Source organism: Schistocerca piceifrons, chromosome 6 (genome assembly GCF_021461385.2).
Source record: "Schistocerca piceifrons isolate TAMUIC-IGC-003096 chromosome 6, iqSchPice1.1, whole genome shotgun sequence".
Lineage (NCBI taxonomy): Eukaryota > Metazoa > Arthropoda > Insecta > Orthoptera > Acrididae > Schistocerca > Schistocerca piceifrons.
The window spans coordinates 400,807,307-400,822,768 of NC_060143.1; positions in this window are offsets into that span (position 1 = coordinate 400,807,307).

The following is a 15,462-nucleotide window of genomic DNA, read 5'->3' on the forward strand; positions in this document are numbered from 1 at the left end:
TCCAATTTTCGCACCACACAGATATCTTTTCTAAATCGTTTTGCTTTATTTCGATCTTCTGAAGACTTTACTAGACGTTAAACGACAGCATCATCTGCAAACAGCCTAAGACAGCTGCTCAGATTGTCTTCTAAATGATATATATTGATAAGGAACAGCAGAGGGCTTATAACATTACCTCGGAGAACGCCAGAAATCGCTTCTGTTTTACTCACTGAATTTCCGTCAGTTAGTACGAACTGTGACCCCTCTGACAGGAAACCGCGAATCCAGTCACATAATTGAGACGATATTCCATAAGCATGCAATTTCAGTACAAGCCGCTTGTGTGGGACAGTGTCGAAAGCCTTCTGGAAATCGAGATATACGGGATCAGTTTGAAAACGCTCGCCAATAGCACTCAACACTTCGTATGTGTAAAGAGCTAGTTTTGTTTCACAAGAACAATGTTTTCTAAATCCGTATTGACTGTGTATCAATAGATCGTTCACTTCGAGGTAATTCATAGGGTTCGAACACAATATATGCTCCAAAATCCTGCTGCAAATAGACGTTAATGATATGGTCCTGTAATTTAGTGGATTACTTCTATTGCCTTTCTGGAATAGTGGTGCGACGGGTGCAGTTTTTCAGTCTCTGGGTACGAATCTTTATTGTTTAGTATGGAGCTACTGCATCAGCATACTCTGTAAGAAACCTAATTGGTATAGAGTCTTGACAGGAAGACTTGCGTTAATAAAATGATTTAAGTTGCTTCACTACTCCGAGAATATCTACTTCTAAGTTACTCATGTTGGCAGCTGTTCTTGATTCGAATTGTGGAAATTTGCTTCGTCTTCTTTGGTGAAGAAATTACGGAAAGCTGTGTTTAGTAATTCTGCTTTCGCAGTACTATCGTCGATAGTATCTTCCATTGCTATCGCGTAGAGATGGCACTAATTGTGTCTTGCCGCTAGCATATTTTACATATTCCAGGTTTCGAGACTAAGTTTCATTGTGGAAACTATTATAAGCATCTCGCATTGATGTCCGCGCTAAATTTCGAGCTTCTGTAAAAGATCACCAATCTTGAAGATTTTGCGTTCGTTTGAATTTGCCATGTTTTCTCGTTCTTTCTGGAACAGTATTCTAATCGTTTTGTGTACCAAGGGAGACCGGCTCCGCCGTTTGTTAATTTATTGGGTATAAATCTCTCAATTGCTGTCGATACTATTTCTTTGAATTCAGACCAGTTATATCTGGTCTACACTTACACTGTTAATTCGGAAGTAGTGGAGGTTGTCTCTCAGGAAGGCGTGGAGCGAATTTTTATCTGCGTTTTTGGACAAGTATATTTTTTGTTTATCATGGATGATTTGAGAGATTACAATATTCAGTGTCGCTACGAGAACCCCGTGTTCACTCAACCCAGTATCCGTTTTGATGCTCGTTATTAGCTCAGGATCATTTGTCGTTGAAAGGGCATGTGTGTTTTCACAACCGTTTACTATTCGAGGGGGCTCATGACTTACTGCTCGAAGTAATTTTCAGAGAATGCGTTTAGCACAATTTCGGACTATGTTTTACGCGTACCGCCGGATTTAAACACGTATTTTCGTCAACATATCGAGGGTAAATTAAAGTCGCCAATATTTATTGGAGATTCTCCCCGCTCCAATCGCTTATGTAGGGCGGAAAGAATGATAGCGTGCTGCGTCTGTGCGACTTCAATTAGTTTAATCTAACCTAGTGATAGGTAGAAAGTTGTAATAGGGGTACATTCCTAAATAAACTCACCGGACAAAAAATTAGTCACCCCAGTACGCACGTACAGATGAACCGTTAAGCCTTGACAGATGGCACAGCGATCGAGTCACGTGCTCAATCGTGCGCTCACCGTATCTACGTTAGTATTAGGCAGTTGCGATCAGTGAGATATTTGTGTTTCAAGCGGACACTGTACGTAAACATGGGTAAATGTAAGGAGCTCACAGTGTGGCAAAACGGGGCAATCGTGTTGGGCCATGTCAATGGGCATTCGATGTGTCAAGTTGCTGAATTTATTGGTGTTCCGCTGCATACTGTACAATGTGTCTGCAAATAGTGGTATAACACAAGGTGCCACGAAATTCGGGGTCAGAACTGTGGTCGGAAAAAAGTCCTGGCAGAGAGAGACTGGAGACGCGTTTCATGGCTTGTGAATCAAATTCGCTTCCAAACGCGACAGGAATTACTGCAGCCAGTGAACAAAGGTCCATACCAACCTGTTATCAAGACAACACTGTGATGGGAACTGCATGCAATAAAACATTTGGAGTCGGTGATCTCGCAAGGGGCCACTGCTCATACAGGCGCGAAAACAAGACGACTTCAACATAGTTCATCGGGCTGGAAGACTCTGTGACTTGCTTTCTGAAAACTCGCCCACTGTATTACATCTCGGGCTGCCTGCAAAATCATCTGACTTGAACCCCCTAGCAAATCTGTGCATGTTGGAACAGCATGTAAACCGCTGACGTCAGCATCCACCCAGTTTGCTGGCATTGCCCTCAAATCTTCAGCGAATGGCTTAATCTGGATGCGACGTTCCTGTGGATTCACTTCCTAACCGAACTCCAGCGTTTATCAAGTCCATGGGCGGAAGACACGGCATTAAATGATTCCTGTATTGATTTCCCTAGACGTAATCAATTTTTTTGTCCCGTGAGCTTGCATCAGTTAATGCTGGATCTTGAAACGTTGCAAGGAGCTTTCGCGGAATGATTGACGCCTACAGACTGTCTGTAAACTGAAGATCGAGCAGTGCTTGCGGCGCGGGGAATGGCCTTCTCCGGAACTACTGTACAGGATGACTAAGAATCAGTTTCTCATCTAGCAAAAATGGTTCAAATGGCTCTGAGCACTATGGGACTTAATATCTATGGTCATCAGTCCCCTAGAACTTAGAACTACTTAAACCTAACTAACCTAAGGACATCACACAACACCCAGTCATCACGAGGCAGAGAAAATCCCTGACCCCGCCGGGAATCGAACCCGGGAACCCGGGCGTGGGAAGCGAGAACGCTACCGCACGACCACAAGCTGCGGACTTTCTCATCTAGCAGCGTGCGATGATTTACGCAGATTCTGTTAGTATGCGTTTCTTCCGTTAGTTATATTAGTTACCAATTTCTGTATTCCGTACAGTGTTAACGCATTTAATGGGAAATAAACAGACGCTGATAACCTCGCCGATGAGTGCCCGTAAAATCCAAACACATAGGAATACAAACACTCCCCCCCACCTCCCCACCGGTGTTTCTGCACACTGTGTCACCACCGATTCAAAAGGTTGGCCTACAGTAGGGTCGGTATACGCTCGTCAAACAAATCTCTAAGTAAACTAGTCGCAGGATGGACAGAGTGAGGACTCGCGTGCACGCACTTCAGTTTTTTCTCATCTATTCAAGCGTCTGCAATTTCGGGTTGTTCAGCATCTCCGTGACACCCTGCCGTGTGTGTCAAATAAACTGCCCTTCTTTGTGTACGCTCAGATTCTGCAGTTTGTCCTATTTGGTGCGGATCCAACAGGCTTGAGCTCATTTGTAGATATCAGTCATTTTCCTAGTACCCCACCAAATAACCTGAAATCTGCCAAATTCTTTAACAGCGACTTACGACTGAGGCTACGTCATCGTTACACTTCATATCCTCAGAAATTGTTACACCGAGGTATTTGTACCAATTGGACTGATTCCACTCCTACATCATTGATATTGTAATGCTAAAATGTGATTGTTCCAGTTAAAATTGTTAATAATTGTAATCCTTCAGACTCGTATTTAGTTGTCTAGACAATCTTCAAATTTCCGCCATTTACCATTCTATATGAATTTTAGCATTCATGTGGAAAAAGTCACGCTTCTTATTCCTATGGGTCAACTGCCGCTTTTCGGACCAAGCACGTATCTTGTCTGAGCCATTTTACAATCCGTTTTCATCTTCTTATGATTTTATTAGACGCTGAACGACAGCATTATCTGCAAATAATCTAAGAGGACTGCTCAGATTGTCTTTTAAATCATTTACATAGATTAAGAAAAGCAGAGGGCCTCTAACGCTTCATTGGGAAAACCCGGCGTTAACTTAGGTTTCATTAACTAGATGCTGTCCCTTCAATTACTACGAACTGTGACTTTTCTGACAGGAAATCACGAATTCAGTCCCACAAATAGGACGATACTCGATAGGCACTGTAAGGCGACAATATACTAGCTTTGCTGGAATGCGACAGTAACGACGACTTTCTGCACAAAGAAGCTGAGAAAGTACTCTTGAGCCATCAGTGTATAACTCACTAAATAAACAACTTTGTTTGCAGACCATTAAATTTATCTAACGTGGCAGAACTTCGTCCGCACGGCTGCCGCGGGACACGCCATAACGCGTTCCATCTCATTTTACCGCCAAGATCGTGCGGTCGTTCAGAGCTCTTTTATATTTACCTAGTCTTCAATACCCAACACACGTCATGACACAGCTTTAATTCTGAAACACCCTGCCTCATAAGACATGGCGCAGAGCAATAATAACCTCGCTGTTGAGCACAGAAACACACGCGCGCACACACACACACACACACACACACACACACACACACACACACACACACACACATACACACAAGGGGTATTCAAAAATTAAAATACCGGGTGATCAAAAAGTCAGTATAAATTTGAAAACTGAATAAATCACCCAATAATGTAGATAGAGGGGTACAAATTGACACACATGCTGGGAATGACATGGGGTTTCAATAGAACCAAAAAAAGTTCAAAAAATGTCCGACAGATGGCGCTTTATCTGATCAGAATAGCAATAATTAGCATAATAAAGTAAGACAAAGCAAAGATGATGTTCTTACAGGAAATGCTCAATATGTCCACCATCATTCCTCAATAATAGCTGTAGTCGAGGAATAATGTTGTGAACAGCACTGTAAAGTATGTCCGGAGTTATAGTGAGGCATTGGCGTCGGATGTTGTCTTTCAGCATCCCTATAGATGTCGGTCGATCATGATACACTTGCGACTTCAGGTAACCCCAAAGCCAATAATCGCACGGACTGAGGTCTGGGGACCGGGGAGGCCAAGCATGACGAAAGTGGCGGCTGAGCATACGATCAACGACGCGCGCGAGAGATCTTTCACTCGTCTAGCAATACTTTGTTGTTGTTTTTTTTGTTCTAATAAAACCCCATGTCATTCCAAGCATGTGTGTCAATTTTTACCTCTCTATCTACATTATTCCGTGGTTTATTAAGTTTTCAAATTTATACTGACTTTTCGATCACCCGGTATAATCACCAGATGACAAAGCACAATTACTCCACTGTTTCACGAACCGAAGGACTCAGAATTCCTGTGGCTGTGATAGGTGCCGGTCCTCCAATGTGTCCGTAAACTCGTCGTCCCAGTTGAAGCGCTTTTCTTTGAGATGTTCTCTTAACGGACCAACCTCTGGTACTCGCAGGGCGACATGTCTGGGGTATAGGGCGGATGCTGAAACTGCTCCCATTTGAACTTTGCCATTACACTTCGTGTGATCTTGAAGACGTATGGACAACACTCGTCATAGTGGAGCAGAATCCCTCCCTCGTGAACAGCCCACGCCGTTTGCTCTTAATAGACTTGCGTAGGCTACGGTGTATCCCACAGTACACATCACTGTTTACGGTTTTCCGTGCTCTAGGAATTCGATGAGTAGTGGGACATCGAAACAGACGGGTGACCTTCACCTTGCTTGCTAAGGACACAGCTTTGAATTTTCTAAGGGAGGTGGTGACACATGCTTCCTTAGCCTAGATGTCTCCAAAGTGGCATACGCAGATTTCAATTTGTTTGGTTGTTACGACGTTTCGTGCCTCTTCATATGAAAATTCCTTATACACTGAGATGAAAGAAGAGTGGGATAGCGATATGCACTTACACAGATGGCGATATTATCGCATTCACAAGGTATAAAGGGGAAGTGCATTGGTGGGGCTGTCATTTGTGCGCAGGAGATTCATGTGTGAACGTTCCCGACGTGATTATGAGCAGTCTGCGAACTGAAAAAAAATTGGATACCCTAATAAAACTCATAGCTGTGGGAGGTCACTAAGTTCTGTGTGCTTCTACTTGTGATGAACTGGATGTAGCATCCGTAACAGTGCTATCGTAGATCAACGTATTATAATATTCCATGTATTAGGCTGGCACATACTTCTTCATAAAGTTCATGACATCATTACATTTCCCAGATTTAAATGGCAGATGCACTTTATACAGTTTTCCTCGAGGAAAGTTAATGTATTTGAGGGTTTCTGAATGAGGAAACAATGCTACGTAAGTTTTCGTAATGATACACAACAGCGAATACATGCTTGCGTTCAGTGGAGTATTCAATGAGCCAGTACTATAAAACAGAGCACTTCTCCTTATCAGTACTCTTAACGTTACACCGAATCGTTTTCTTTTTTTTTTAGGTACGACGAGAAGCCTAAAAACAGATCTTGTGTAACATCAACCACAGCGAACTTCTTTGATGTATTTCTGACGAGTTTTGTGCAGTTACTTCCTGGATATAACCGCACGTTTCCTTCCTTCCTTTTCAACTAATCCAAAGCTGCGGCTAGATGCTATAAAGTTGTGATCTGGGACAGGAAATGCGTGAGTTACTGACTTGAAAGATCCTTCTAACACTTTTTTTGCACAGATACCGCAACGTGCTGTCATTTCCGTTTTGGCCACCGCACTCGTCATACATATATGTAAATGATCTACGTTTTTGTCGAGGGTATTATTTATGAAATCATGCAGAAAATTTACAGCTTCACTTGGCCCTTTTCCCTCTCAAGGCTTAACATACAATTAGAACTAAGTACTGGACGTGGAAACTTTGTAAATTGCTACGTAACACAAACTGAATAAAATAAACAAATCTGTTTCTGTTTAAGTAAGACAATCTGTACACAGAGATGTCACTGCAGAAATACCAGCATTATGTTGTCCGCCTTTCACTTGCCACTTGTCACATTGTTTGACTACAGTTTGGTACAATGACAAGGAAAATTCCGGACACAGCTGGTTCTTGCCTCGGAACAGTCGACGTCCGTCTCCAAGTCTGTTCTCTAAGTACGACATAAACTGGACATAATTGGTTAGTGAACCACGACTGGCTGATCACCTCCAATCTAAACAAAAGCCCCCGCTCCCCCTGCTAGCAGGAACTGGCTCTAGCGCCCAGATCAGCTCTAAAAAGAGCGATCACACGTGGAAATGATTTGTCACAATTTTTCTTAACTTTTGGAAAGCCACAGATGTAATTCCACACCTTAGCAATGTAAACAAAATATGTGCTTTCGGAATATCTGAACACCTATGCCGCTGGAATGAAGGCTCCAAACGCACCTCACAGCACTGTTCTTAATGGGGGAACAACATCAGAGCTGCAAGCAGCGTCCGACCTACTACAGGGACGTTTAATAGGATCATCATTCCTCACAATATACACAAACGGCCTGGCAGATAATGTTTTTAGCTTTCTCAGATTAACTGTGGCCATACTGACTATGTTTTGGAACCGTGACGTGTGGAATAAATTATTTATTTGTATTTTCTGCTACCAGTAACTTTTATTTGTTTTATCTCTAATGTATTGTTTCGAGAATGTTCTGCCCATTTTCCTGTCTTAAACTATAACTATTTGTTTACTGTTCGTTGCTGGAGGGACTGTTGGAGTATTTGGAGGGAAAGAGGGAGGGGGCAATGGTTGGCCAGAAACTGATGTCCAGTGATGTATTCTGCTTGCGCAGAGCCTGTGTCTCGTTGTTTATTATGACTGGTGCCACAGCCTGCGTGGGAAGCAGATAGTTTTGCATCAGTTATTAAGTTGCGAAAATCGTGTGATACACTTGTCCGTATGACAACTGTTCAGTGGATAGTGATAACACAATTTTCGCAAATTAATAACTGATGCAAAACTATCTGCGTCACACGCTGGCTGTGGTGCCAGTCATAATAAACGAGACACAGCTCCAAGCACACAGAATACGTCAATGGATATCAGTTTCTGGCTAACCACTGCCCTCCTCCCTCCAAACACCCCAACAGCTCCTCCAGCAGCGAACAGTAAACAAAAACATGTTAATCTCGTTTAAGACAATTTATTTTTCAGCGACAATCTTCTGTACGTGTAAACCCCTGACGATGGGCAGAACACGTCCGAAACGCGTTGCGTCATATTAAATTAAACACAAAACAAATAAGTGACTGATAGCAGAAAATACAATAAACAATTTCTGAGGTTATCTTTGGGCAAAATCTTCAGAAATGCCTCGTGGTTATAAAACTGTTTGAGAATGCTGGAAGACTTGAAAGCGATCAGCACTTTGTGTAAAGAATGGCAGATAACAGTAAATGTCATGTCATCCGCATGAATAGACGAAAATACGCAATATTGTCCGACTACGCACTTAGGGAACAGTCATTGTAATCCGTCACAACCATCAAGTATCTGTCTGTCCAGAAAGATTGCATAAATCTAAGTTTTGATTCATCAGAAGAGTTCCAAGGAACTGTATTAGTACTGTGCTTACACAATCCTCATTCTCCCGATCACTGACAATGGGAGGCCACGACGTTCGGATCACGGATTTACTTCAAACTTTGTACACTTTTAGTAGTCTATTTGGACAACCAGATGTGCGGGTAGTAAGGCGTACTACGTAGACGATTTTGTGAAAATCGCAAGAGACGTTTTACCTGTCAGTGATGTACCAGGGCGTTGCGACCGTAAGCACGAGCTGCCGCATGGTCAGTGTTAAAGCACCGTAATCGGTGGATCGATGGATCGAGTCCAGCTCATTTGTTTTTAAATTTATATTTTTTTCACCACTAGTCATGTTGTTTCCAACATATTACATTTGAAAGATAATATGACGAAAAGACACGTTTATTTGCACCAACTTTCATTGGATTCCCAATGTTATTTGGCTATTTATCAATTTTCATTATAGCTACAAATATTATGCGACTTTTATTTCTATCGGCCAGTTACATTACATTTGAAAGATAATATGACGAAAAGACACGTTTATTTGCACCAACTTTCATTGGATTCCCAATGTTATTTGGGTATTTATCAACTTTCATTATAGCAAAAAATATTATGCGACTTTTATTTCTATAGGCCAGTTACAAACTTTATCAAACGGCTTTGAGCTTGTTGCTCGTGAAGATACTGTTAAAATACTTTCAACCGTGCATCGTCGATTTTCGGTACCGATATTTACGAAAATGTGGCGTTACGCACGGTTTGCATGTAAATGGCCACAAGAAACAGAATTTTTTCAAAACGTCAACGACTTTCGTTTTGCCTAAGAAACTCTGAAGATTCCTTGTGCATGCGGCAAAATTGCATTCATTCGATGTAGTAGATGCCGTTTTAATTTATGTTTTCCGTGTCTGTATGAAAAACATCACACTGTAACTTGTATGTCGAAAGCACATTCATACATTATCCTCATATTCTGGCATATTAAAGTCACTAGATTATTGCATAAAGTTATGTACATGTTTATTAATCGACGTTTGACTTGAGCATTCCAAGTGTGTCTCTCGTCCTTAAAACCTGTGTCTGCAGATGGAAGCATCCAGGTGCAAAGCAGTTCTCAACACATTACCCAACTGCAGAGATAGGAAGTTTTGAAATCATAACAGGCCTACATTTTGAGGAACACTTAACGGTTTACTTATTGGTTATAAATATAAAATAAATATAAAAATTAGCAAACAAACAAATAATTTTTCGATCCCATCTTGGCTTGATGGTACAGTCAACTTTCTACTGCTGCTATTTAAAAAACAGTCGTAAGTTGCAGAATGTTCTTTATTAATTTAAGAACATCGAGTTTCATCCGGATAGTGCATCATCAGGTTATATGAAAATATAAGGGAACGACGATACTAGAATAAATCCAACGTGGTCCTATTCTGGACTACCACAAAAGCAAATAATCTTCAAAAATCTAACGAATTAAATTATGTATAGAGAAACGTAATGTAACTCACGTTAAATGATCAGAAGTTGTCTTTCAAAAAGCATCCGTCAAGAAGACAATCTATGTGGAAAAACATTAAAAATTAATGAATTTAAATTACCGGGATCAGGCATTAGTATAGATCGAAGGAGGAACCGAAAAATGATTATCATCTCATGAAGGCGACGATAGGTATAGCAGCGTGGAACAGGACCTCGCGCGCAAACCGTAAACAGCCATACATTACAAACGCCCTAGCGACCCATCCGTATTCACACGGAGTATACATATGGATGATAAGAGCTCATGCAGAATGTTGTTTGATCTAATAGTAATGACAAAAGCCACGCGGTGCTCCCGTCGGGTTTACAGTGGCATGACGGCGTAGAATTCAAATAGTAATGGACAAACTACGAAATAAATAAAACATAATAGCGCATCTGGGAATATACAAACTGCACGAGATGCTAGATCTAAAGCTGAACACAGTGACATAGAAAACCCTTATGTTCAAAAGCTGTGTAGAAGAATAATGAAATAGAATATGTAGAGCCATAAAATGAAGAACAGACTACAAATCTATGGCTAAAAGGTAACAATGCCAATTATAGTATGCTAAGCTTCCATTTTTAGGTAATGTGTCCTATGCCTTAGCTAAATTCTTTGTCAAGCAGGTTGTACTGTGCAGACGGGAACGGCTTTTAAAATTACGTTTCAGGAGCATCTACTCATTAAGAAGGGAAAAGTTAAAGCAAATTCCGCCTTCGTTGAGCACCTTAAATCCAGTCACCAGCCGTCTACACACGGAAATTTAATGGTTTTGCACCACGGAGGTAAGAGGCTCAATCTTCTTGAAGAGACTGAAATTGTAGAACATTCACATGCTAAGAAGGATACGTTACTGTACGATCAGTTATCAATCAAGAATCAGGTTTTCTATGAATGCATGTTTTCCAATTTTAAACAGTTTATTAGTTTTTAGCTTTTTGCGGTCAGGGCCTTGGTCGCTTGTCACGTGTATGCAGTAGTATTTTATCTTTTTGGAATTGTTACCTTTTAGCAACAGATTTGTACTCTGATCTTCATTTTATGGCACCATGTATTCTATTTTGAACATGGAGGCTTTCTATGTCTCTATACATAGCTCCAAATCTGACATGTTCTGCAGTGTATATATTCCCATATGACATATTATGTTTTTTTTTTTCCTTAATTTATCCATTACTATTTGAATTGCACGCCGTCATCATACCGTAAATCCGACGGCAGTGCTGCATGGCGACTGTCATTACTACTAGCCCATCATCCATATGTATACTGTCTATGTGAATACGGACGGGCACAGCGCGGCTGGTCCCGGCGGAGGTTCGAGTCCTCCCTCGGGCATGGGTGTGTGTGTTTGTCGTTAGAATAATTTAGGTTAAGTAGTGTGTAAGCTTAGGGACTGATGACCTTAGCAGTTAAGTCCCATAAGATTTCACACACATTTGAACATTTTTTTGAACGGACGGGCCCCTGGGACCGTTGTAGTGTACGGCTGTTTACGGTTTGCGCGCGAGGTCCTGTACTGCGCTGCTATGCCTGTCGTCGCCTCCATGAGGAAGAAGTCCGCACAAGACAAGCTGGCCGATGCACAGTGACCAATTTGCGTCCAAAGCGCCGGGTGATTCATTCGTTTGTTCGGAAGTGGAGGACGACAAGTGTTTGTCGCCTTTCGGTCGGTCGGCGAAGACAGAATCGAGGTGCACGCCCTGAAATCTTTCTCAGACGATTTTACAGAATCTACTATGTAACAAAATTTAATTTTTGCTTTATTTCTAACTTTATATGTCAGGTTCACGATGATGCACCCATCATTTCGTTAATGGTCATCTTTATTGTGATATTTATATGGAAGTAAGACTGCACGAAATTCGAAAAAGTTTGTAATTAAAAATGATTTTGCGTTTGGTGGTTATTACATAATATGTTACCGCATATGAAACTGAGCTTACATACTGAACTTTTCTTTAGACTTGGGTGGAGGTCTCTATCAGTCACTAATCTCGAGAAAATCGACCTGACGCTGCACTTTCATTTGCAATGTGCCGCGCCAGTGATAAAGCCAGAGTGAAATATTAACCGTTTGAGATATCGAAATAAGATTTTGGCAAATGATAGCACATAAAGAGGAGAGTATACTGCCATATGGTTATTATGCAAAACTTCATTATCTACTGTGTTTTTCCACTAACTATAGGCTTTTTCGATGGAAGAATTAAGTTTTAAGGTCCACTGATGCCTGGTGAAATGAGAAATGCTATAGGTTTTCCAAAAACGTAAGTGAAGACATTACACATTATTTTGCACTGGGGACATGTCTTTCCGTAAGACACTGACCTTACTTTTCCTCAGTTCCTTACTTAATAAACCACTGTTTCCGAATTCTCTCGCAATTGCATCTGAAAAACATGTTAGTGAGGTGAGGTGGAGTAAACTCCGCTGTGTTTTGGCAACAGAAGCAAATTTTAACGTGGCAACAAGGGAAATGTGTAGGATTTACTCAAAATTCGCTGTTTGTGGTGCTTCTCTAAAAGCCAAAAATGGTTAACAAGCTAGACAAAATAAATCGTTCCATTTTAGATACTAACCAAAGCAAAAGTGACAAATCTTTTTGAGTGGTCACCATGCAAGTGAGGGCAAGAAGGGACCACACTTACTATTTACAAAAAATGTGAGTGTACGCTTCAGTTTAGGACGGTACTTCCCCTCCAGCGCTCAGCATTTCCCCTACAGCGGCTGCCTGCAGCCCCTCCCCCCATCCAATCCCCGCCACTACCACTCACCCCTTGTCTGCCGTGCCGTCTGCGCTCATCTACCGACCACAGTACTCTGCGGGGAATCTAATACGCACTTTTCGGCTCCTCCTTTGCTCTTTACTAATGCCTGATCGCGGTGATTTTACTTCATTAATTTTTCATATCTTTTTCATATCTTTCCCTTTTAGTTGTTTTATGCGGCATCACACCTTCTTGACGGATGTTTTTTGGCAGACAATTTCTGATGTTTTAACATGATATACATTACGTTTCTCTATGCAATTTGCTTTTATAGTAGTCCAGAATAGGACCACAATGGATTTACTGTTACAGCGTCATTTCCTTATTATTTCAGATAACCTGATGATGCTCTATCTGGGCGAAACACGTCGTTCTTAAGTCAACACAGAAAAAGAAACACAGACGGGACTCGATGCAGTGATCCACCAATTACAGAGCTTGAACGCCAGCCACATGACCGCCGCCATCTCAAGCTCAAAGTCCCAACACATTGGTACATCGCTGACATGTAAAAGTATTCTTGTGATTTTCACGAAATTGCCTTAGTAGTATGCCTTACTATTTGCACTTCATATTGTCCTAATGGCCTACTAAAAGTGTACAAAGTTTGAAGTAAATCTTTGATGCGAACTTCATGGCCTCCCCTTACGAGTAGATTCGAGCGACGCCGATCAGCAACCAGTACCGATCAGGTAGTGTTTCCCAGAATCTCTAGAGCTGAAAGTGTAATAAAAGTTTTTACCAGTTGTTTTTCTACGATTGTACTGCTATGGGATTTTCAATGACTGAACAAGTTGGAAAGTTAATTTTAAAGACTCCTCCTTTATCAGTGTTAATAACATGTCAGACAGATCTTTCACGTGATCCTGCAAATCGAAACCCATAGTGAAACTCGGCTTCAAGCGACCAAGTTCAGGCGTACATTTAATTTTCTTACGAAACGCAACTAAAGTGCTGTTAAGTACTTTGTATGTATCTGCAGCTTATCCTGGAGATGATTTCTAATCTGGACTTTAATATGCACGCTATCTGGTGATGGAAATGAAAACTGTTACTTACAGTGGTGGCTCTTTAATTCTTCATACACTGAGTTCGGTGTACTCACCTGAAACGAAAAATAAGTAAATACATAAAATCATACATTAATAGTGAATAACTTACATGATCTACGAACAAAGAGAACTTAACTGAGTACTGTCGGATCTTGGAAACGGATGCATAGCTAAGCAGACGAATTCACCAATTCAAAATAATAGGAGTACATATACTCTTCAGTGGGTGATAAAGACAGTGCTGGAATCATGCACTTGCGTCGCGGAAAAAGCCACAGTTGAGATGCTTTTCCGTTACCGCTTTCCGACTTATTACGAAATGTCAAGTGTCTATCTCGATCGTGTGGATGACTGCGATAAGTGCTTGAGAAGCGTAGCGTTGCTTTGTGTCCGCATTGTTATGAACGATTATACAAGGTGTCCATGAAGTCTGGGTACATGGGAATTCTAAAAAAATGGCTCTGAGCACTATGGGACTTAACATCTATGGTCATCAGTCCCATAGAACTTAGAACTACTTAAACCTAACTAACCTAAGGACAGCACACAACACCCAGCCATCACGAGGCAGAGAAAATCCCTGACCCCGCCGGGAATCGAACCCGGCAACCCGGGAGTGGGAAGCGAGAACGCTACCGCACGACCACGAGATGCGGGCGTGGGAATTCTAATAAATAATAATACAGCGCATTTTATTCATTTTAATGTTAATAAATAATATTTTCAACATGATCTCCACGCTTTTCAATGCATAATATGATGCGTTTTTCAAGATTAAGGCCAACTCCATGGAGTAGGTCTCAATTGCCGTCGATTTTAGCACACTGACTGTTAATGCGTTCTATGAAGTGTCTAAATTTATAATCTTCATCAAGTAAACTTTCTCTTTCAGCACGCCCCACAAAAAGAAATCAAGGGGAGAAAGGTCTGGCGAACGAAGGGATCACTCCACATGACCATCTCTCCAAACCCAGTGACGTAAATTGTCACTCAACCAGTCTCTAACAGCTGCACCAAAATGGGCAGGGGTCCCATCCTGCTGAAACCAGTCTGGAAGTCCCTCACCCAAACGCTCAATTTGAGGCATTAATTTGTCTCTCAGCGTGTTCAGATAAGTCTCACCCGTTACAAGTTCACCAAAGGTTCTAGCACAAGAGCTTTCCACAAACCACACCACACCATCACCTTTTGGCGGCCCTGCTGTTTGGACGGACTCATCCAATGAGGATTGCCTTGAGATCAGCATCGAAGATTTTGTCTGTTCACTTCACCAGTGACATAAAACACGGCTTCATCACTGAACAACACACAGTCTGTAGTGAAACTGATATTTTCTCCCAATTTACCTGCAAAACATTCACACATGAAACCTCTCCTACGACAGGATTTTGTGGCTGGTTGACCTTGGAACACACAACCCCGACTGCTTTCGGCTAGCATAAACCTTGGCCAAGACAGACTCTTTCGTTTCGCCTGAAGTCTTTGGTCGTTCGGAACGTGGTTTCTCCAACACACTGCCTGTTTCTTTATACTTGGTGATTAATTTCTC